Source organism: Cervus canadensis, chromosome 2, assembly GCF_019320065.1.
Source record: "Cervus canadensis isolate Bull #8, Minnesota chromosome 2, ASM1932006v1, whole genome shotgun sequence".
NCBI lineage: Eukaryota > Metazoa > Chordata > Mammalia > Artiodactyla > Cervidae > Cervus > Cervus canadensis.
In genome coordinates, this window is record NC_057387.1 from 90,452,760 (window position 1) to 90,464,909 (window position 12,150).

Sequence of the window (12,150 nt, forward strand, 5' to 3'; positions counted from 1 at the left end):
ATACCTTCAGGGTCTCTCCTTGTTCCCTTTTCCATTCCATCCTTCCCTGTCACGTATGGTCTCTTTGGATAATCATCTTTTCTTTGGTTTAACTATCCATTATGTTGGGCTTCCCTAGTGGCTCAGACATAAAGCGTCTGTCTGCAATGCAGAGACCTGGGTTCGATCCCTGGGTTGGGAAGATCCCCTGGAGAAGGAAATGGCAGCCCACTCCAGTATTCTTGCCTGGAAAATCCCGTGGACCGCGGAGCCTGGTAGGCTACCATCCGTGGGGTCGCAAAGAGTCGGACACGACTGAGCAACTTCACTTCACTTCATCCATTATGTATGTGCTGGGCTTCCCTGGTAGCTCAGTTGGTAAAGAATTAGCCCACAATGCAGGAGACCCCGGTTCGATTCATGGGTTGGGAAGATCCATCCATTGGAGAAGGGATAGGTCACCCACTCCAGTATTCTTGGGTTTCCCTGGTGGTTCAGCTGGTAAAGAATCCGCCTGCAATGTGGGAGAACTAGGTTCGATCCCTGGGCTGGAAGAACTCCTGGAGAAGGGAAAGGCTACCCACTCCAGTATTCTGGCCTGGAGAATTCCAGGGGGACTGTACAGACCATGGGGTTGCAAAGAGTTGGACATGACTGAGCGACTTTCACTCACTTATGTATGTGCTATTGACTCCCAAAGCAGCAGCCTCATTCCTAACATCTCTTGAATTCTCTATTCGATTGTTTATGTAGGATGAGTCAACTTAATTGACATGGTTAGCAGAGCTCCTTGTGATTTGGCCCAAGGTAGCCTATACTTTTCCCAATGACTTGTTGTATAGTGATACTTGTAATTTTTGTGAAGTTTTATCATGTCATGTCACTTTGCCTCTGCCGTTTCTCTCAATTGCTTGCATCTCAGTCTTCTGTTTATCCCTGAGACTTGTGCATAGGCATTATCTCCTGTGAAGTCTTCCCTGACATTTACTTATTCCTTCCTCCTCTGTATCTATTATTCTTATACATAATAGCTATCATTGCAGCTTTCACATACTTTTAAAATATCTGTTTGTCTTTCGTATTAATTTGTGAGTTCTTTACAGCCAGGAACTAGATCTTAGTCATTTTGGTATTCTTTTTTTTTTTTTTTTCATTTTGGTATTCTTAATGATTAGCATACTTTCTGGCACAAAGTGTATTCTCACTGAGTATTAAATTGAACTGAACTAGTTTTGATATTGTTGAAATAAGATAAAGTATGATGAGAAGCATATGCACGAGATTTTGGATCCTGATTTTGTCATCAGAATATTAGCTACTTTAGCTTTGTGTCTTTTGTATATGTAAATGAACGTCAGTGTGTTAGTTAAGACTCTTGAGTATCCTGAGATTTGGAATTGTATCATATTCACCTCTGTATTTCTAGTACCTACCACAGTGCCTGCTGAATATCAGGGTACCAGTGTTTATTGAACACAAGTAAGTCAAGTTGAAATTAGATGAAGGTATTCATGCTCTAGAGCTTCAGCATGAATAGTAACATTCATCTTTATTTCTGTACTTTTTTTCTAAGATTTTTTAAAAAATGTGGACCATTTTTAAAGACTGTTGAGTTTGTTACTATACTATTTCTGTTTTATATATTGATTTTTTGGTTGTGAGACACACAGGATCCCAGCCCCTCAACCAGGGATCGAACCTACACCCTCCTGCATTGGAAGGTGAAGTCTTAACTACTGAATCACCAGGGAAGTCTTTGTTTCTATATTTAATCTTTCAGAATAAATCAGAGAAATTTTGTCAGTTGCCTTATTGAAATCCAGATTTATGAAATATAGTTATATTCCTGACATACAAGTCAAATCATCTATTATTTATTCATCATTCATTTAATCATCATTTATTCATAATGATAATAGTTACCCTTTGAGGATCTATTGGCCAGCATCTCTTCAAGAATTTATTTAAAAATTGTTATGAATTGATAGCAAAGTAATAGTTATCTTAATTTTTCTATTTTCCCCCTCTTTTGAAGTGATTCTAGCCTTATACTGAAAAAAGAAAAATCCTTAGTAGCTTTGATGGGTCTTGGTACAAGACATACATTTACAGATTTAAGCTGAGAACACCAAGTAGGATTATTACAAAGAAACTGACACATAGGCACGTAACAGCCGAATTCTTGAAAACCAAAGATAGAGAGAAAAGTCTTAAAAATGGTCAGAGGGAAAAAAAAGACATTCTATGAAGAGAACAGTGACAAGAATGTTAGTTAACATCTCATCACAAATTATGGAATACAGGAGACAATGAAATGATTAAGTATTGAAAAAAAATCAAAATAGAGTTTTATTTAGTAAAATTATTTTTCAAAAGTGAAAGTGAAGACATTGTCAGAAGATAATGCCTGAGAGAGTTTATTGCCAGCAGACCGGCCCTTCATAAGAAATACTGATGCAAGTTCTTTAAGCTAAAGATGGATTTGGATCTATGGAAAAGTGAAAGCATGGAGTCCTAACCATTAGGCAACCAGGGAAGTCCTGCTGGTTCTGTGTTGATTCAGACTTGATTTTTTTTCACTATACATTGTTTCCTGACAATGTACTTTCCCGAAAAGGACTGTATCTATGTATGTTTTGCTTCTAAAAGGCATACCTAATTGGAAGATCTCCTGGATTATTACTACCTAATTAATCATGCCCTTTTTGAACCCATTCTTCTTTAAGTCATATAAAAATAATTGTATTCAAATATTATTAATAGGTTGTGATTGAGACTTTTTAGTGTTGGCATTATTTATTTATTTTTTTAGTGTTGTCATTATGATTATACTACTAATCAGTACATTTCAAAGATACCTCTCCTGAAATACTTTAACTATGGCCCAGCATTCCCCTAAGTCAGTGTTAATTTGCTTTCATTTTGATTAAGCTTAATGGAAAGACAAAGTAGTTTAGATCATCAAAGTCTGCTTGGTAAAAAGATACTGGCATTTTGTAGCCTGTTGTGCATTCTTTATATGATAAGTTGCATAATGCATATTATTTGCCTCTTAGAATTGTAGACTATGCATTACTGATACTTGTTTAATCTTTTCATCACATTTGTAATTTCTGGTCAGACTGAATACTTATAAACTTTAGTTTATACTGGTGCTATAAAAGCTAAGTATTATTTGTTTGTGTATATTAAAATATCTTACAATTCTCTAGATGTACTTTGTTGCCTGATATGCTATGAAATCTGAGATTATGACTATATCTTTTACCCAGTGTATTTCCAGACTCTGCTGGTATGTGGTAGACACTCAAATATTTTTGGTAGTTTTATTATTTTTTTCTGATTATTGTTCCTAAAAGTCTTATGTAAAAATTAGTATGTAATGCAGTTCCTATAAAGATTTATTAAATGTTTGCTCCCTCTTGTGGATATAAAGGAGAATATAAGTTCTTATAATAAGTCTGTTCTCTAGTTTTGTTTTTAAAAGATGAACCATAAATAGTATATAAAACATCAATTTTTTCCTCTTTTTTGAAGGATATTAATTCATACAACTTTTAGTTCATGTACACTCCTAAAACATACAGAATTCATGTTCAAGTATCACTGTGTAATGTCCAAGATAAAGTTTGTAAATTATTATTCAATCCAGAACTTAGTAGCACTTTTTAAGTGTACTCTTTCTAATTTTCTGCATATAAATTTCAATTTTGAAAATAACTTTTTTGTTTTAATTTTAAAACCACATTAGATATTTTTGTATATTATGAGAGTATTACTGAGAGTATTATTTCCTGTGTTAAAAATCATTACTTGTTTTGAACAAAGTAAAAATAAAAACTTGATCAATTTGCCTGCCTTCTATAGCTTTCAATATTAGAAGACCTGACCAAACAGTTTTTTTTTAAAAATGCATAATATTTTTGTTCTAAAGACAATGCAACTGAGACAATAAGCATCTGGGCCTTGGAAATACTTTCACATGTAGAAAAATCTTTTTAACACAGATATATGTCCTTAACGTTCTTTTCTTTATATACTTAGAGACTTTCATATTACACTGTTAGATTTCATTTTCTATTTACTTCTGTTGTTGTTAGTAGAAGTTGACTTTCCTTTTAGACTGTTTTTGAAACAGAAGCAATATTTTCACCTCTTGAGAAAAACTATACTCTATGTGCCAAAGACAGGTAGCATGCAATAAATGTTTACTATAGTATAGATGTCAGACTTTTTTTTCTTATTAACATTTTATTTGGTATTGGAGTATAGATGATTAACAATGTAGTGATAGTTTCAGGTGATTGGTAAAGGGACTCAGCTGTGCATATCCATGAATCCATCCTCTCCCAAACCCCCACCCATCCAGGTAGATATTTGGGCTCATTTGCTAGACTGGTATGTGTTCTTGAAACCTATCTAGATATGAAGCATGATGCAGTCCTCAATCAGCAAAATCACAATTTACCTGTCATTAACTAAGACAAAAAATAAAACTTCATTGTGGTATAATATTCATATAGTAAAGAACACAAATTGTAAAAGTATAGTTTCATGAACTTGCACAAAATGAACATGTCCGTGAAAACGACATTCAGGTTAAGAAAACAATGTAAGTAGAAATATAGAAGTCTCCTTCCAGTCAGTACTTCCCCCTGCGCTGTCCCCCATGCTCTAGGAAAACCCAGTAGTTTGAATCTAATATTATATATATTAGTTTTACCTGAAAAAACACTGTATGTGTGAAACTATTTGTAGGCTTTCTTAAAATATGTGTAACAAAATTTATCTTTTTAACCATTTTTAAGTGTACAGTTTAGTGTCATTAAGTGCATGTCCTTTATTGTGCACATGAATCACTACCATTTTTCCAGAGTTTTTCATCTTTCCCAACTAAATGCCATACTGATTAAACATTAACTCTCCATTCTCCTTTCGCTCTAGCCCCTGGCAACCACCATTCTTTCTCTGTCTATGGATTTGACTGTTCTAGGTACCTCATAGAAGTAGAATCATACAATATTTGTCCTTTTGTGTCTGGATTATTTTGATATAATGACCTCATGGTTCATCACTATTGTAGCATATGTCAGAATTTCCTTCCTTTTTAAGACAATATTATTCTGTTTATGTACATACCACATCTTGTTTATCCATTCATTGGTCAGTGGACATTTGAGTTGATGCCATCTTTTGACTTATTGTGCTATGAACACAAATTTATAAAAATCTGTTCAAGTCCCTGCTTTTAGTTCTTTTGGGTATATACCCAGAAGTAGAATTGCTGGATCAAATAGTAGCTCTCTGTTTAGTTTTTTGAGACTATAGTAGACTTTTGTCATATATTTTGTATCCTGTGACCTTAAACATTTATCTATCACTCTGGAAGCATTTTCTTTGTAAAGAATGCAGAGGATTTTCTGTGTACAGTCATTTATGTTAAAAGATACCTTTGCTCCTTTCATGTTAAACCACTTTTGCATTGCTGGAAGAAATCCCACTTAGTCATGTTGTGTTATTCTTTCTATACGTCCCTGAATTTGGTTTTCTTAAGGGTTTTTGCATCTGTTTTCATGGGAAAAATTAATCCAGATCTGGAGAAATTGTGGACCTTCTCTCTGTTGCATGTTCATGAGGTGAGCCAGTGGATCAGTAACAGTGTATATGGGTTACAATAACACTTTGGGCCATAACTAGACTTTTGGAGGGTAGTTTGTTTGCTGTTTCTTTTCTGCCTTCTAAATCTTGCACATATTTTTCTTATGGCCATTCCTGACCTGAAACCACTCAGAAGAAATTTTCATTAATGTGGTTGCAACTTAGATAGAGTCTGAGATCAGTTGATACTATTTTGCCATACCACCTACATCCTTTTTTCACCTTGTTGTTCTGGGGTTTACAACATACATAGCTTAAGTAACACAGTCTAACTTTAATTATACCACTGTATATATAATGAGAGGACTTCATAATTAAAGAATATACTTTGATTTGTCTCCTCTCTGCCTGTGTTTTATTTTTATATATTGTTGCTTCTACATACGTTAAAGACATCACAGTTCATCGCTGTTATTTTTGCTTTAAAGAGTTAATTAACTTTTTTCTTAAAGTTAATTGATTAATTATTTTGGCTGTACCGGGTTTTTGTTGCTGTGCACAGGCTTTCTTTAGCTGCAGTGAGCAGGGTCCACTCTTGGTTGCATTGTGCAGGCTTCTTATTGCGGTGGCTTCCCTTGTTGCGGAGCACAGGCTCTGGCATGTGGGCTTCAGTAGTTGCTGCACGCAGACTCATGAGTTGTAGCGGGCCCTAGGGTGCTCGGGCTTTGGTAGTTGTGGCACATGGGCTCAGCAGCTGTGGCAGATCCAACCAGTGCCCCCTGCATAGGCAGGCTGATTCTTATCCACTGTACCACCAAGGAAGTTCAAAAGTTAATTCTTTTAAAGAAAACAAGAAATGAGAAAAAATATTATCTATTTACCATTTTTGGCACTCTTGGTGTGAAAGTTTCTTCTGGTATCATTTCCCGTCAGCATGAAAAGTTTAACTATTTCTTGTACCAAGAAAGATCTGTTGGTGGGAAACTCTCAGCTCTTGTTTATCTGAAAATTTATTTTGCCTTTTAATTATTTATATATTAATTTTTTACTAAGGAGTTATAAGTAGTGGTAAACTGTGCTGGGTACTTAAAACGTTTTGGCAGAGTATTGAAGAAATTCATTAGGGAAATTAAGTCTTGGCTATTTCACAATTTGATTACTCTGCTGTGTTTCTTTTGATAAGTTAAATTTTATTTTACTGTTTATAACTAAAAATTTTTAATTTATGTGAAATGTGTATTCATTGAAATGCATTTTACTTGGACAGTACCCCTTTAACCACCACCATAAGAAAAAACGTAGTATTTTCATTGTTCTGGAAAGTTTCCCTCATATTCTATTCCAGTCAATCCCCATGCCTCAAAGGAAACCACTGTTCTTTTTTTTTTTAATAAACTAGAATAACGTTTATTTCTTTCTTAGACTGTTTATTGTACTTGCTGTATTTGTGGGAAATCACGACTTCTGAAGGAACGCGGAGGTAAACTGCATTCTGAGCTGGCTACAGTCAGGTTGAGCATGGCACAGTTAAGCAGAAGCTTGCTTCTCTTTATAGGTTGCCATCATCTTCTTGATTTCAGCAATAGCTTTCCCGGATTCAGCCCCTTGGGGCAGGTCCGCGTGCATTTCATGATGGTGTGGCATCGGTACAGAGAGAAGGGGTCCTGCAGCTTGGCCAGGCGCTCCTCCGTGAAGTCGTCTCTGGAGTCGATCATCCAGCGATAGGCCTGCATGAGGACCGCGGGGCCCAGGTAATTGTCTCCGTTCCACCAGTAGCTCGGGCAGCTGGTACTGCAGCAGGCGCAGAGAATACACTCATAGAGCCCGTCCAGTTTCTCATGGTCTCCCAGGGACTGCAGATGCTGCTCCTTGCCTCCCCGGGACTCACCCTTCTTCTTTAAGTAACGCTCGATGGACTTGTACTGAGCATAGAAGTTGCTCAAATCAGGAACAAGATCCTTGGTCACATACATATGTGGGAGAGGGTAGATTTTGGAAACTTTGAGGTTGGTGTCGATCCTGCGGGTACACGCCAGAGTGTTGCCTCTGTTGATGTTCATGGCACAAGAGCCACAGATCCCTTCTCTGCATGATCTTCGGAAGATCAAGGTAGAATCAGTTTCATTCTTAATCTTGATTAAAGCATCCAACACCATAGGACCACAGTTATTCAAATCAATCTCATAAGTCTGCATGTGAGGTTTGTCTCCAGTCTTGTCTGGGTCCCATCAATAGATGGCAAATTTCTTGATTCTCGGTGCTGCGGCTGCAGCTGTCTGGGCCCCACGGCAGGTCTGCAGGCGGCCCCGCCGAGGGCTGCGGCCGCGAACCGGCGCCTCAAGGAGCGAGCGACCACTACCGCCATCTTGGCTCCTGGCGTCGAGCCCCACCCCTCGAGCCCGATGTAGCGCTCCGCCGGCCCGTGCCAGGGCCCATCGAGGCTTTGCTAGCTGCGGCTCTTCTTTCTATAAAAAATGTTTTATTTATTATTGTTTTGGTTGCTCTGGGTCTTCTTTGCTGCACATGGATTTTCTCTAGTTGCAGTGCTGGAGCTTCTCATTGTGCTGGCTTCTCCTTTTGCAAAGCTCAGACTATAGGCCTGCAGGCTTGGGTAGTTGCAGCACATGGGGTCACTAGCTGTGGCTCGCAGGCTCTTGAGCTCTGGCTCAGTAGTTGTGGTGAGCCCGTGTCCCCTTCATTGACAGTTGAATTCTTAACCACTTTACCACCAGGGATGTCCGGAACCACTGTTCTGGTTTCTATCATGGTAAATTAGTTTTGCCATTTTTTGATCTTTGTATAAATGAAGTCATACAGCATGCAGTCTTTTGCATTTCATCCATATGTGAGAATATATGTAGTTTCTATTGCCATGTAGTATCCCATTATCCTAATAAAGATGTAGATTATTTTCCTTGCTCTAGAAAAGTTCTCCCAAGGCCTCATCCAGTCAGTCCCTATGCCTTCATAGGAAATCACAGGTCTGACTTCTATCACTGTAGATTAGTTTTACCTGTTATTAAACTTCATGTAAACAATATCATATAGCATGCAGTCTTTTAAGTCTGACTTTCCCCCCCTCAGCCTAATGCTTTTGAGGATCATCAGATATGTGTATTATGAATATTTTATCCTAGTCTGTGTCTTGCCTTTTTATTTTACCTTAGAGCCTGCCTGCTGTGTTGTCTGAGGCCTTGCCCCCTGGCTATTTTTGAGTGTAAGTTTTGTCTTGTAAGACTGCCAAAAAGGATGCTCATTTCTTTAGAGGGTTTTTTTTTTTTTTTTAAACTTTCTAACCTTTTTTTAACTTTCTAACCTGAGGATGCCTAAAATTTAGTAAATCTTACTTACCAGAAAAGTGGCATTATGTTTGAGATGACCTAAATTTCATCAATAGCATTATGAGGCAAATGGTAGTATAAGGCAGAGTAGAATTAAATATAAAGTGATTGTTGCAGAGAATCATAAGAGAACAGAAAAGAATTGTGTTTTTCCAGGACTTCATATATGAGGGACTTTAAGCCTTTACGGCTTAAAATCCAAGTCATCTTTTGGCTTTATCTCTCCCACATGAATAATGGAATGTGATTAAATGCTGAGTAAGTCACTCAGATTTTTTGTTTTGTTTTGATACTCTAATTATAGTAGTTTTGGAAAAGCAGTTTGCCAGTGAGCTAAGTCTGAAGAACTGATGCTGGACACTAGAGAGGAGCATTAGTTCACTCTCTTTATTATCATATAATTATTTAGGGGGAAATTTAGCTTAAAGTAAAAAATGATTTTTGTTGGCCTAATTTTGTGTACTTACTTATATGCCTGTGGCATCAAAAGCAAAATTCCATTTGGCGTAGTTGAAAGTAAATGGAGAAGGTCTAACTTAAAAAAAAATTAATTAATTTTTATTTATTTTTGTCTCTGCTGGGTGTCCGTTGCTGTGTGTGGTCTTTCTCTAATTGTAATGACCGGGGATTACTTTCTAGTTACGGTTTGGCTTCTCATTGTGGTAGCTTCTCTTGTTGCGGAGCATGGGCTCTATGGCTGGTAGGTTTCAGTAGCTGCGGCGTGTGGGCTCAGTAGTTGCGGCACACTGGAATCTTCCCAGAGCAGGGATTGAACCTGTGTCCCCTGCATTGGCAGGTAGACCCCTAACCACTGGACCACTGGGGAAATCTTAAAAAAAGTTTCATTTTTTAAATTTCTTTGCAACCCAATGGACTATACAGACCATGGAGTTCTCCAGGCTAGAATACTGGAGTGAGTAGCCATTCCCTTCTCCAGGGGATCTTCCCAACCCAGGGACTGAACCCAGGTCTCCCATGTTGCAGGCAGATTCTTTACCAGCTGAGCCACAAGGGAGACCCCTACAGTTCTTAGAGATTGTCTAAAAACAAAAAAACATATCAGCCAGGCCTGTGGTGGTTCCATGTGTGCTAAATGTGTCCATGACAGGATCAAGTTCCCTTTCCTTATCAAGGAGCAGAAAACCGATGTGTGAAATATTAAAAGCACAAGTACAGAGTCAGAAAGTGAAATTTAAAAGAATGAAACTTTTTCCAGACTTCCCCAGTGATCCAGTGGTTAGGGGTCTACCTGCCAATGGCAGGTTCAATCCCTGCTCTGGGAAGATTTGGAGAAGGAAAATGGCAACCCACTCCAGTACCCTTGCCTGGAAAATCCCATGGATGAAGGAGCCTAGTAGGTTACAGTCCATGGGGTGGCATAAGAGTTGGACACGACTGAGCGACTTCACTTTCACTTTCAAGAACTGTAGGTCTCACAGTGCAAACTCCTTGGAGTCTGCCTGGGCAGATTTTTGTTCTTTCCCAGCATTCTTAGTATAAAGGTAAACAATTACCAGGGATCTTCTGGACATCCCGGTATTGCAGGACAGCCTACAATGCTAAGTCAAACACTGGACTGTCCTGAATGCATGTAGATACAGTCTCTGGAAGAGGAAAAAGAAGTGACAGTTTGCTCTTCTTGAGGAAATTGGGGAACAACCCAAGCCTTCCTGAGACTGTACTACACATACCCTTCTTTTCCTAATGTTAATACCTTGATGAAATTTTCAGGATTGTAGTGGAAAGGTTGAATGCTTTAGTTTTCTGGCTGTAGATTTAGATTCTAGTTCTGCCACCAAGTATTAATGGTTGAGCAACTGGATGTATGACTTGATCTCTTTAAGTTTTCTCATCAGTGATACTTTATCTTGTAAGGATGATGAGACATGAATTAATGTGCCTAAAATGCTTGAACAGTGCATGAGAAATGTATTTGTATAAAAGTCATCCATTTATCCTTTCAACAAATATTATTAGAGTGGTCTACTTATGTGCCAGGCAGTTTGCTATGCGTGAGGTTACAACACTGGGGAGCCTATCCCTTCTCCAGTGGATCTTCCCAACCGAGGAATCGAACCAGGGTCTCCTGCATTGCAGGCGGATTCTTTCCCAACTGAGCCCTCATATTCATATTAATCTTAAATAGTTGATAGCATATTACATAAACTTTCTACAACTTATTTTTCTTCACTCAAGGATATATTCTGAAGTCTCTTCTTTGTAATTTATACAACAATTTTTGTAATTATATAGTACTGCTAGAGAATTTTTTTAAATGTAAATCTCAGACATAGTATTTTCCTCCAAACTAATGCTACTGCTAAGCAACAAACCACCCTATAGCCTAGTAATTTAAAACAACAATTACTTATTCTTGTTCAGCCTCTTGCTGTGAGTTGACTGATGTATGCTTCAAGGTACAGATCTAGTTGAACCTGGCTTCTTGCTGGGCTCAGATAAGTCCTGTACGTATTCATTTTAAGATCCTCTTTAGGGGACTGCATATAACCCAGTGATTGTCTGGGTTAACATTTGTGATGTTGACATAGATGTAAGGGGACAAGCAGAAACTCGTGATAACTAAAGGCTTAGGCTCAGAATTATAATGCCGTATTTAGTTACACTCCATTTATACAATCAAGTCATAGATATAAGCCCCAAAGTTATCTTCCTACCATTGGTCTTCACTGGTCAACCTATCAGAAATTTCAGTTTTTATAATAATAATAATAAAAAATTATTATTAAATTTGCACATTCCCCTTGCTTTAATACTCAGTTTATTAACTATCTTAAATATATGTATGTATTTAAACTATATTTCTTGTTTATTGTCTATATCCTCCCTTTACAATGCATGTATAATGAAAGCAGGGTTTTCTGTATTTATTCACTGTATCCCCAGCCCTAATCCGGTGCCCAGAATGTAGTTGATTCTCCATAAATATTTGTTGAGTGAGTGAATGAAGGCATGGAGTGAGATAGGGTTAGGGAGACCAATCGTTCATTAAATTTTTCCCTAGTAGCTTTTGTTGTTGTTGAGGTATACCTTTAGTAATACAGTTTGATAAATTTCACCAAAAGTATTCTCATGAAACCATAGCTCCAATTAAAATAAAGAACACATCTGTCACCCTAAGAAGTTCTTTCATATCTCTGACCCATCAGTTCTTCATCTCCAGAAGCAATTATTGTCCTTATTTCTATCACCATAGATAAGTGTTTTCTAGTTT

General features: G+C 37.6%; 1 protein-coding gene and 1 pseudogene across 3 annotated transcripts in view; one reads left to right on the forward strand and one right to left on the reverse strand.

The window, feature by feature from the left end:
- Positions 1 to 12,150, forward strand: part of FAF1 (Fas associated factor 1) — a 507,320-nt gene that overhangs the window by 27,879 nt on the left and 467,291 nt on the right. The gene's annotated exons all lie outside the window — the stretch shown is intronic.
- Positions 7,105 to 7,942, reverse strand: LOC122436994 (annotated as a pseudogene).